This window comes from Biomphalaria glabrata, chromosome 5 (genome assembly GCF_947242115.1).
Source record: "Biomphalaria glabrata chromosome 5, xgBioGlab47.1, whole genome shotgun sequence".
Lineage (NCBI taxonomy): Eukaryota > Metazoa > Mollusca > Gastropoda > Planorbidae > Biomphalaria > Biomphalaria glabrata.
In genome coordinates this window covers 51687539-51699195 of record NC_074715.1, presented here as the reverse complement: position 1 = coordinate 51699195, position 11657 = coordinate 51687539, and positions in this window count along the sequence as shown.

Genomic DNA, 11657 nt, shown 5'->3' with positions numbered 1-11657 from the left:
CATATATTTTGTTTGATGCCCGTGGTTCTCATGTCTCGTGTAGGTTAGTCTTGTTTTGTAAAGGGTCAATCTCTTATTCAAATCCTGAAAAAAAAAGAAGAATAAAAATCATTTTTGTAAAAAAAAAAAAAATCCTTTAGTTAAGTGTTCTGTGGAAATGCTGTAAGGATGCAGTTCAGGCCATAGTATGAAAAACTACTTATTAATAGTTGTTTTAAATTATGTATTGTATTGTTGCAACCTTGCCATGCACACCGCCATCCAAGATAGTGCAGAAGGTGCGCACTATTAGAGACTAGTCTAAGAAGGATGTTGACTTTTTACTAAGTTTATATCAACTCACTCTGACTGTCTCTATGTTTGTCAGGCAGAACGCTTGTACACGCTATTTCTCCCACACCCATTCTCAAATCAAGTTGAAACTTTGCACAATTATTTATTGGCATAGACTTGACAGGAATCAATAAAAAACAAAACAAATTGTCAATTTGTCAATTATCCACTGGTAACAAGGGAAATTAATCCTCCATTATTCAGAAGTAAGGCTAAAGTAAACAGAGTTTCTTCCCGTTAGATAATTGAACACGTTAAATAAATAAAGAAAGAACGAAAGAATATGTTTGGGAGAAAAAAACATGTTCAATGTTTTTTCTCCCAAACATATTCTCAGATCATGTTAAAACTTAAAACAATCAATTATCGTAAATAAAAAAAAAGAATGAATTTGAAAATAAACCGATTAGTCAATTAATTATTGGTAATTAATATTTGATAACGAATAAAGGAAAAAAACGTCTACACTATTGAGAGATATAGTTGTAAGTGGGAAGTTCTTTTCCTAGATAAGATTTGTTGTTTTTTTAGAATTTTAAAAAAATTTCACTAGTTTTTAAGATAACACAGTTGGTCTGGAATTTTTTTTTTCTCTATTATAATTAACCAAATAAAAAAAAACATTTTTCGTTTATTTAGATCCAACGTTTCATATTTTATATTTTGTTTCAGCCCAAACATTGGCGTACTTTGAGTCACAGAGACCTTAAGTCACAGAGACCTTGAGTCACAGAGAACTTAAGTCTCAGAGACCTTTTAAAATTATCTTTAGATCCGCTAATTTAAAATTCTCTTGAGAATAAAAATAGTTTCTTGCCTTTATATATTTTGGCTGCATAGGTTATATTTTTACACACATTCATTATTTGACTTTTATTCATATAGATCAAGTTTTAAAATTGGTAGCGCTATGGATACTCTGAAACGATTCCATTAAAATCATAATGAGAAAAGTACACCTTTTATTTTCACAGTTCATTCTATAATCGAAATTTCCTAATGAAGTTTAAAAATATAATATACCCCTGATGACAACGAAGGACTCTTGTATTTGTATTGGAGATTTGTATTTAAGAGTTTAGTGTTAAACAGCAATATGTAGATATGACTGTACAATACTGTACAAAGCTTTAACATAAAATAGTCTAAAAATATGATTTTATGTCAATAACCTTTTAATACTTGCATTTATTTTGTGGAAAAAAAAAACAACACGGATTTATGTCAGATGTCATTTGAAACTAAATGAAATAAAACTTTTTTTTCTCATTGTAATTATTATATGTGTCAAAATGGAAAACGAAATGCAGCCGTCATATAATAAAATTTGTGTGCATGAATATTTTGTTTTAATTGGTTTCTCAAACGTTTAACCACTTTGTGTTTATGTTTCGAAGACATAGAACGATGCAGACGTGAACAGATCAGATGAAAATATTTGCCTTAATATGTTAACAGTGTCTGGATTTCGTCATACTGAACTGTATCAAACTTTGACAATTTTGATAAACATTTTAATCGTCTGTTAATGTTAATGTCCATACGCTAGAACCGAATCGTACAAGTGCTCCTTCTTTCCTAGTGCCATTAAAGAATGGAATGGGTTGCCTGAATCAGCCAGGAAAACCAACCATAGACAAGACATGAATCAATAAAACAAAAGTAACCAATTAGACTACTCTTTCAGTATTCACAGACATGGCTAACTTTGTTGGGTTTAATTCCCCTACATAATTGTTTTTAAAAGTTGTTTTTTTACTGCTTCAGTAGTAAGTCTAAAAGAGGGACAACTTTAACTTTTTTTTATTGCGCATTCTGACTTTCAATGTAAATTGAGTTAAAACCTTTCCATTGCTGACACAAATTATGTTTATTTTTCAGAAAATTGGTATACACAACTGACTTTCTGACCTACTTAAATCGTTTACTGGACACATAGCCCAGAGTGACATACTAAAAAACTGACATGCGCTGACCCATGTAGCCGGATATGTGACCGAAACGAGTCAACAGAATACAAAATAAATATATACACTTTTTGAATTCGTTCCTTTTTCAGTAATCGTTTATTCTTACTAATAAATGGAAAGCAAATAATTCCACGGTGGTGGCACAGGAAAGCATAACAATTTTTTGTACCTTCAGAAAAGACCAAAATTTTTCGTGAGATAAGGTTGGGTTGTGTAAAATTTGTGAATTAGAAGTAGACGTACTATTTATTATCTGAAGCATCAAATTTTAGAAACAACAAGAAAAGCAATTTAAAAATACATTATTTAAAAAAAGACAGTACCTCCATTATAAAACTTAAAATAAAATAAAATTTAAAAAAAATAACATTTAGTTCAAACCTGGTATTGAAGCCAGCCCATGATTTTGATATGGCCTGTTACGTAAAATTTTGCATTTACTAATTGAGCCACCGGTCCTTCGAACATCAGAGATTATTTATTGATATTATCGTTATATGGCTATCTAGCTCTAATACTAGACTTAGACTTTTGATTTAGATCTAGCATCTAAATATTATCTAGGCTATATTAGATTTACGTAAAAATAATAGTAACGCTTAGAAAAATTCTTTTAATAATATTAAAGCAACTACATTTACCCTGTTATCGTATAATTTCGGTACACTAAGGCTGACTGAGCCAAATTTTTTAAAATGAAAAATTATAACATAAACGACGTGCAAGTAATTCTTTTCTCAGCGATATGCATCAACTGTTAAATTTATAAGAAAATCGTTAGAGCTGTTTTTTTGAGATCAGCTGTCCAGGTTTCTGTTGAGTCCAGGTTCCATGAAGGAGTGACTTGAACAGAAGTATAGTAATAAAGCCACCGATAGTTAAGTCTAGTCTCTGTCACATTTACATCTCGAGCAACAAGAAGTCAAACGAGAATTCGATTTTCTCATGACTTATGACAGAAATAAGCCTATAGCAGAAAGCAGCAAGTTGAGTGTATGTAAATATTTGATTGAAGTGATGCCTGATCATCCTGTCAGAGATTGTAAAAAAAAAATAAGGAAAGATAAAATTGTGATAAAGAGATTAGGGAAGAAAAAAGAATAAGAGAAAGAGAGATAAAGTAAGACAAAAAGACACATCCCTCGTCCCACATGCTAGGACAAATTTGTACAAATTCTCCTTCTTCCCTAGCGCTATTAGAGCATGGAATGGGTTGCCAGAGCTAGCCAGGAAAACCAGTGACTTGGCAGAATTTAAGTCATTGGATAAAATGCATGACTGAATGCATGACGCGTAGGACGTATTCGTCTTCTTTTTTGAAGTAACGTCTGTATTAAATAAGATAAGATAAAGACAGAGAAAGAAAAGGACAAAAGTTCAAGATTGATATTAAGAGAAAGAAACAGAAATAGAAAGAGAAAAAAAAAGAAAAAGTGAGAATGAAGGAAAGAAAGAGAAAAAGAAAAAAAAAAGACAGGAAAAAAGAGTAAGAAAATGAAAAGGAATGAGACAAGAAAGAGGAAAAAGCTAGAAAGAGATACAAGAAAAAGAAAAAAAAAAGAGAAAAAGAAAAAAAAAGAGAGAAACAAAAAAAAGAGAAAGTGAAACAAGAAAGAGAAAACAAACAAGGTAGAGAAAGGTAGAACGTGAAAAGGAAACAAAAAGAGAGAATGAATTAAATAGATAAACAGACAGATTGATAGATGCAATACAATCAAGTGTGGTGAAATGAGAAATGAAGAAGACAGTCTGGTACATCCCCATCGTTCAGCTGAAGTAAAAAAAAAACAAAAAAAAAAAAAACACGATCTTAACCTTTTACGACAAGTAACAAATCCCAAAGTTTGCATCTTCCTTTGTTATAGCCATAGACATCAATAAATATAGACTGGCCAATTAACCAATTAAAGAGTTTTATGAAACGAAAATTTGTGACTTGCAATTTTGTGTACTTTATTATAAAGCATTTATGAGCAGTATAAAAGTGCTTTTTTAACTTTGATACACACCTATATATATTGTAAATAAGGAGGCACTGTAGCTTTGTTTAATCTCTAAGAATGAAGATCATGCAACTTTTCATAATTCGGAAATCCGAATACAATAGATATACATGTTTTCAAGTTACATAAAGTTACTTCCTTTTTCCAGTCTATATTTATTTATGTCTATGGTTATAGCATTTTCTCTCATTTTCAAAATCACCATAGGATTGTGCTGGCGTGTGTAAGCTTGATGTCGTCTCACGTCCTGAGGGCCAATGTGCAGAGGAAACATGCACACAAATCTTGTCAGCTAGAAATTGTGAAAAGTTTGAGAGTTGTCTGTGAGTGGCAAAAACCTTTTGGCTGCTTATTAAGGGGTGGCGTATCCCGACTCGAGCTTAGTTGTGTTTACTAATGAACTATGCAAGCATTTTGTTGTCATAAAAATACACCATTTTTACAACTATTTACTTTATTTAAACGGTTGTAATTTTTTTGTCGAACAATTATTATTATTATTATTTTTTTTTACAATTGTATTGCTAAGTTAAGTAAGTTCTTGATTACTAATTACTACATTTACAAAAAAAATGTTTACTTTTATTTTTAAAGAGAAAAAAATCTATTTAGTATGCATATCTTATCTTATCTTATATAATACAGACGTTACTTCAAAAAAGAAGATGATTACGTCCTACGCGTCATGCATTTAGTCATGCATATTAACCAATGACTTAAATTCTGCCAAGTCACTGGTTTTCCTGGCTAGCTCAGGCAACCCATTCCATGCTCTAATAGCACTAGGGAAGAAGGAGTATTTGTACAAATTTGTCCTAGCATATGGGACGAGGAATGTGCCTTTATCTTTGTGTCTTTCAGAGTATTTTATTAAATTTTGTTTTTGTATTTGAAGATTATGGTTTAGTGTTTTATGTATGATTGCTACTTTACTTTTGAGCCTTCTGTCCTGAAGGCTTTCTAAATTTAGTGATTTTACTAAAGGTGTTACTCTAGTCAAATGTGAATATTCGTTTGTTATGAATCTCACTGCTCTATTTTGTGTCTGTTCCAGTTTCTTAATGTTTTCTTGAGTTGAGGGGTCCCAAACGGAGGATGCATATTCTATTATTGGCCTAACCAAGGTTAAGTAACATTTTAGTTTTATGTTCTTATTTGATTTATAGAAATTTCTTTTAATAAATCCTAATGCTTTGTTTGATTTTTTTGTAGTTTCATCAATATGTGGATTCCATGATAGTTTTTCATTTATTATAACACCTAGGTATTTTGCGTTTTTAGTCTGTGATACTGGTTTGCCATGAATAAGATAAGTGGAATTAATTTGTTTTAGTTTTTTTGTTACTCTTAACAACTGACATTTTTCTGGGTGGAAAGACATGCTCCAATTTGATTCCCATTTCTGTAATTCATCTAATTCTCTTTGTAAAATATATGTGTCTTGTGTTGTTTTTATTGTTCTATATATTATGCAATCGTCTGCAAATAATCTGACTTTTGTTCCTGAACTAATGCAATTTGGTAAATCATTTATGTAAATTAAAAATAGTAGTGGACCCAAGACTGTTCCTTGAGGTACACCTGAGTTTACTGTTATCGGTGTTGATTTAGAGCCATTTATTATTACAGTTTGTTCTCTATCAGAAAGTCTTTAATCCACTGATGCAGTGGACCATTAATGCCGAAATATTTTAATTTTTTAAGCAAACTATGGTGGTGAACTTTGTCAAAAGCCTTAGAAAAATCTAGTAAGATAGCATCTATTTGTTCACTATTATCTAAACCTTTTGAAAAATCATCAATTAGTCCTATTAGTTGTGTTTCACATGATCTATATTTCCTAAAGCCATGTTGGTATGGTGTGAGGACATTATGTTTGTCTAAGTGGTTTATGATGTTGCTACATATTATGTGTTCTAGGATTTTACATGTGATGCTGGTAAGTGATACTGGTCTGTAGTTCCCTGGGTCAGATTTTTCTCCTTTTTTAAATAGGGGGGTGACATTAGCTTCTTTCCAGTCCTTTGGTACTCTGCCCTGGTTAAGTGAAGCCTGAAAGAGTATTTTGAACACTGGGGCTAGCTCATTACTTAGTTCTTTGAGTAATCTAGCTGGAATACCATCAGGTCCAGAAGCTTCATTTGGTTTGGTGTTGGCTAATAGTTTTTGAATTCCATTTTCTTGTACTACTATATCTTCTATGTTGTCTACTTGGTTCAAATTCAGTAATATGTCTTTGTCTCCTGGGGCTGAGAATGCTGATGCAAAGTATTTGTTTAGAATGTTTGCTTTAGTTTCATTATCATTATGTATTATGTTATGTTCATCTTTTAATGGCGCTACGCCTGTTGTTTCCATTTTCTTAGACTTAATGTATGACCATAGGTTTTTGTTGTTATCTTTAGATATTACATTGTTTATGTATTCACTCTGCAGCTGTCTGCTTACTTTTTGGGTTAAGTGTTTAATTTTTATATACTTTTTGTAAACTCTTTCTGCATTAGTTTCTTTAAATTTTCTATAGAGGTTTTCCTTCTGTTTACAAAGCTTCTTTAGTCTGTTATTAAACCAGCATTTATTTATTTTGTTTGATGTGTATTTAGTTGGTATATGATTTTCTATTATGCTTTTAAGATGGTTTTTAATGAAATTCCAGAGGTCATCGACTGGTTGGTTAATGTCTTTTTCTAATAAGAATGTTTGTTGAAAGTTTAGTGCAGCTTGGTGTAGTTGTGTTAGGTTACATTTATTCCAGAGTAAGATTTTTCTTTTGGGTTTTGTATTGGCTACTGCTTTTATCTGACTGTGTATTTTTATGATCTCATGGTCTGATAGACCAGGGATAATTTCATAATCAACTACTAATCCAGGTCTGTTGGTTAAGAAGAGATCTAATGTGTTGTTTAATCTAGTTGGCTTTTTAATGATTTAATCTAAACTTAGGTTGTGTAAAGTTTCTATGAAAAGCTCATTTATGTCCTTAAGGTTTTGGTGTTTATCTATGGTTAGTGTTTTCCAATTTATATCAGGTAGGTTGAAATCACCCATAATCCAAAAAACTGCATTTTTATTTGTCTCTTTAAGTGTAGTAATCTGATTACATAGTTCCTGCATGTATTCTAAACTAGAATTTGGTGGTCTGTAAATGCTGCCTATTATTAGGAATGTTGAGGTGGTATTAATTTTACAAAATGTTGATTCTACATTTTTTGAGTTAGGTAAGGTAATTTCTTCTGCTATAAGAGTGTTTTTTATTGCTAAAAGAACTCCTCCATGATTATCAGCCCTATCTTTTCTAAAAATTTCATAATTACTATTGAAAATTTCTGCATTATAAATTTCAGGATGCAGCCAAGTTTCTGTTCCTGCAATTATGTCTGGTTTCTCACATTCTAATAAAATTTCTAAGTCTGCTGTTTTGTTCCTAATGCTTTGAAAATTTATAACTAAGGTTTTAAGGTATTTTGGTATTACTTCTTTAGTAGGTTTGTTTAGTGAGGCTGTTGTATTAATTTTAGTAGATTTAGGTTTAACAGGAGTGGATCTGGCTAGTGGTTGGTGAGTTTGGTTCGGGATGGTGTTTAGGATGTTGTATGGGTTAGAAGTGTCCGCATCAAAGGAATCAAACAGTCCAGATGTAAACTGAGGTAACCCACACGGTACACAGTGCCATGATGCGTCTTTGTTGCCTAAGGCATAATACACAGGTGTATTCATATGGAGACATGATGCATGGTACCATTCATCGCAGGTGTCACATTGAATGGCTTTCTGTTTCAGGGTGCATATTTTTTTGCAGATGTTGCATCTATCTTTAGATCTAGGCCCTGGATTTGACTCTACATCTCCTGCCATTAATATTAACAGTGATAGGTATTTATTTCTGCTGTGTCTGATTGAGAACTTCCATTTGTGATGGGTAATCTTCTTTAATGTTATAGATGTGTATGTTAGGTTATTTTTGAAGTTGCATTGTTCTAAAGTGTGATATATATGGAAAATAATTTTAATCAACAAATAATAAGTAGTTTTTCATATCATCGTGTAAACTTCTACACTCCACACTCTGCATAGAACACTGAAAAAAAAAGAAGGGAAGAATTAATAAAAGATTGACCATTTACAGAAAAAGTAGGTCAATCATCAATCAATCATTAAATGACATTATTTAGGCCAGGTTCGCATTGAGTTTCTCCTTCACTTTCACCTATCCCTTGGTCTGCTGGTCCATTGGGGCACCACACAAGATCTGTCAACCTTCTTCCTCCGTTCTTCTCTGTCATTTGCTTACGATAGAATTTCATTTTGATATTCTTTCTGAAAATAAAATATTGAAACCTGGCTTTTTACCTGCCTGGGTGGACCACTTCAGGGGCCGATTTTGAGTTTGTGTTTCTACACAAAACTGTCTAAGTAACCTTGTTTTAGTTAACTAGTTTTTGTTTTGTTTGTTTTGTTCTTTTTAATTTATTTACTCCAACAGAGACTTTCAAATACAAACACAATTCCCAAAACACAAGAAACCATTTTGCTTCATTAATTTTGTTTTAAAATCTTGGCAGCAAGTATTCCCTGGACACGATAAACTCAAACGATTTTTAAAAATAATTAGCAGACGACTGAAAACGGAGAAGGGGAAGTAAGCGTAAAATTGGGACTGGGGAAATGTTCTTTGATATGTTAAAGCTTTGGGTGACTTCCCCTTGAGAATAAACATCAACTTTAAATGTTTCTGGGTGACTTGCTGGATTTCTGGCTGACTGACAAAGAAATGACACCATGAAATTATTATAATTTTAGATAACGTACTTTTAGCTCTTCAAATAATTAATTGAATGACATTAATAATAAGGCTAGTCTTCGAGTCCGAAGATAAATGACGAATTCAATAGCTACGCAGCCACATATGTGACCTACTTATTTTGCTACATCCAGGGCAAGCATAACCATGGTCAGCCGTTGTCCAAAAGAGATTTCATTTTCGCAATCTGAGTCTGTCCTCAACAGCGAATTTTCTTTTGGTCTCAAATGTGTATCCCGCTGCCTTTGTGAGTGACCTCCAGCTGTCTAGTTCTGAGGCGTATTAATGACATTAATAAGCACGAATAAACTATGTCTGCTATATATATTCTAAAATAATCATTGACACTTCATTGTTCATGATTTACAAGTAATTAGATTCTTTCTTTTCAAATCAACCGTGAATCGTCTGCAATAATCTATCTAATAACTTTGTTTCCTTTAGCTAAGTAAAATTATTCAAGCTATGTCCCTTTGACCAAAAGAGCTGTTATCTACAGATGCACTGCTTTACGTCGTATGCAGAGGCTTATAACAGCACAACGACAAACCGCCTTTATTTTTCCTCAACTTATGTGAGAATTGGTGCGAAAATCACTGAAGACTTATATATATATATATATATATATATATATATATATATATATATATATATATATATATATATATATATAGCTTTTATATAGCGCTACTTTATGCTTATAGCATGCTCAGATCGCTTTGGTCCAATCTCATTTGTGGACCAGTGGGGGGGGGGGGGGAGGGGTTATCTAGGAGTTAGTTTTCGGCTGCCTTTAGGCGCTCAGTAAACGCAACTCTGCCCGACACCCGAACCTCTAGCCCCCTTCTAGGTAGCCAAGACAAGCCAAGTTCAAGCGCACTTAGCCTCTCAACCACTCTTCCCACAAGCCCTGAGAGTAAAAATATTCTAAACAGAAACTTTGGGCAATGCATACATGCTCAAGCTACCAAACCTTACCCAGAGTGCAGACGAACATTAAGGCTGAGATCTGCAGTACTGACCGTCCGAGAAGAGAAAAAAAATCTAAGCCAATACTCTACCCCCCCCCCCCTTCTTGAATGAAAACACACCCAAAGTGTCGTGGTTCATGGGACTTACTTTTGAAGTACGGAGTACCCCAAAGATCGGTTCTAAGCCAGTATGGTTCACTAAGTAGACATACCCACTCAGGGGTGTCATACAGCCAAACTGGCATCTTGTACCACTGCCGATGACTCACAGTTATACGATTCCTCTGTACCCTCAGAGGTGTTGCACCTGGCAGTAAAACTCAGTGGTACTGTTGCGAGGGTGAAATACTGGATGGTTAAGAATAAGCTCAAGATGAACGAAGACAAAACAGAAATAATAAAGATATGAACTTTTTATCACGAACTGCCAGATTCCTTTGGTTCATGGAGTTTGCTATCTATTCTTTCGACCCACACATACGTCAGCTCTGCAAGCTGCGCAGATTAGCTAGATACAACCATACTTGACGACGGAGTCGTCTAAAAAGCTAGCTGTAGCACTCATACTTTCCCGCCTTTACTACTGCAGCGCCGTGCAAGTAGTTAATCCTGATGGCAAATCGCCAAACTGCAGCGAATTCAGAACAAAAGTGCACGAATTGTCCTACGGAAAACAAGAAGAGATTCTGATTTTTACTCTCTTGCGCACACTCCATCGGCTTCATGTGAAAGCAAGAATTGACTATAAGGTGGCTACACTTTGTCATCAGCGCATCTTTAATTAAAGAAATGCCCCTGTACATTAGTGAACTGATCACTTCATAAGTCCCTCAGAGAACTCCATGGGCTCAACGCTTCTAATAATGCCACGTTTCTCCCTCTTAAGTTACGGTTTGCGGGCTTTTTCAGTACAAGGACCAAAAGTTTGGAATTCATTCCCCATTGATTTCAGACCTACAACACACTTCACTAGTTAATATGTTAATTGGTTGAGAAATGTTGTGGCTATAAGTTGTTCTTCCTCAAGGACTGCCAGTTTCAGTGCGTGTAGAACCAGGGGTGGGCAACCTTTTTGTTTCGAGGGCCGCATTAAAAAACTAATTGGGAATGGCGGGCCGCATAAAACTTAAAAAGATACTCTATCTAACTGATTAGAATTTAGAATGTTCTTTAGTTCATATTTATACTGTATTATAGTCACGTTTCTTTCCTTTTTTTTCCCACATTCCACGTTGAAAAATTACAACAAGAGTTATCAATTTTTGAAATCAATTTTTGGATTTTTTATTTAAATTGCTGTTGTCTTTTCATATCACAATATCACCACAAACATACAGTTGTACTTATTGTGCAGTATTTTACATCCTAAATTTGTGCATTATGTTCCGGAACTGTGCAATTATATTTCTAATTTTTACCCCTGTGACTGCTGTCAAATTACAGTCAGTTAACATTTACCAGTGATTATACTTGTTTAGTTTCCACAAAAAAGAAAAAAAATTTAAATGCTCGATCACTGAATGAGATAATATATGTTCCGCAAGTTAAATGTCGGGTAAGAGCGAAACCTGCCCTTCTG